Here is a 1,096-nt window from a genome sequence, read left to right as displayed (position 1 = left end):
GGTGGGGCCCACCGCCGGGCGAGGGTGTCCCCGGGTGCCCCCCCTCCCCCAGCAGTGCCTCGGGGCCGCGCGAGGGGCATCCCTTGCATGGGGTGAGGAGAGCAGAGAGACTGGGGGACGGAGGGGCTCTGAGAGCATAGGAACAGCAGTGGACGGGGTGTCCCAAAGGCGACTGAGCTCGTGGCTGGATTAGGGTTAGAGTAGGGGGCGGCTGTAGCAGATGGTTCTCTAAGAGCCTGAGGGGCAGCCTGGTCCTCGTGGGGACAGAGAGGTCCTTGCGGTGACGCTGTGGCCCTTATGGGAACAGTGACACATGCAGCATGAGCACCATGTCCCCATCCTGTCCCCAGCCTCCACCCTGTACCCGAGTGCGCAGCCGGCTGGAGGGATGCTTCGAGAGTTTGACGCCCAGCCTGGCCTCGGAGCCTCGCTAATTGCATTAATTCATTAATTAGAAGCCGAGCCTCGTCGTGCTGGGGCCGGCGCCGCGGTCACCGGGGCCGCCAGCTGTCACCGCACCGCGAGGCCTTCTTCCTCGTGCGGGACCACAAAGCGGGCAGCGCGTGTGGCCTCTGCGTGTGCCCCTGTGGGCCCCAGAGCTTCCCCGTACGGGAACGGGCAGCAGCGGGATCCGGCCCGAAATAGTGCCCAGAGGAAGCACGGCTGCTTCCTTCCTCTTCCTCCTCGGGGACAGGGGACATCAGGACCTCGCAGCCTCAGGGCACGGGGGTCGCGCTGCCGGCTATCACAGCTGCCAGCCCGGCAGGATGGGAGGATTTTTCCCCTCGGTGTCCCCGTGAGGTCGGCGGTGGCACCGCGCAGGGACGCAGCTTTGCTCCCGAGCCCACCGGAGCGTGCCCCGAACAGTCGCTCAGAGCCAGGAGGCAGCTGGGACCCACGGGCATCGCCACAGGGCCGGGTCGGAAGGGGACAAACGGGGACACCCCACGGCGCGTCCTCGTGGGGTGACCCCGAGTTCCCTGCGGATTGTCGGGGAGGGAAAGAAAACCGCAGCAGTGCATCCTCGGCATCTGCTGAGGGGTGGGGACGACGGAGGGACAGAGGGAGCGGGGCTGTGTGGCGGGGGAGGGGGGGG

The sequence above is a fragment of the Meleagris gallopavo genome, chromosome 7, assembly GCF_000146605.3.
Source record: "Meleagris gallopavo isolate NT-WF06-2002-E0010 breed Aviagen turkey brand Nicholas breeding stock chromosome 7, Turkey_5.1, whole genome shotgun sequence".
In the NCBI taxonomy this organism is placed as follows: Eukaryota; Metazoa; Chordata; class Aves; order Galliformes; family Phasianidae; genus Meleagris; species Meleagris gallopavo.
The sequence above is the reverse complement of the archived record's forward strand: the minus strand, read 5'-3'. Positions refer to the sequence as shown.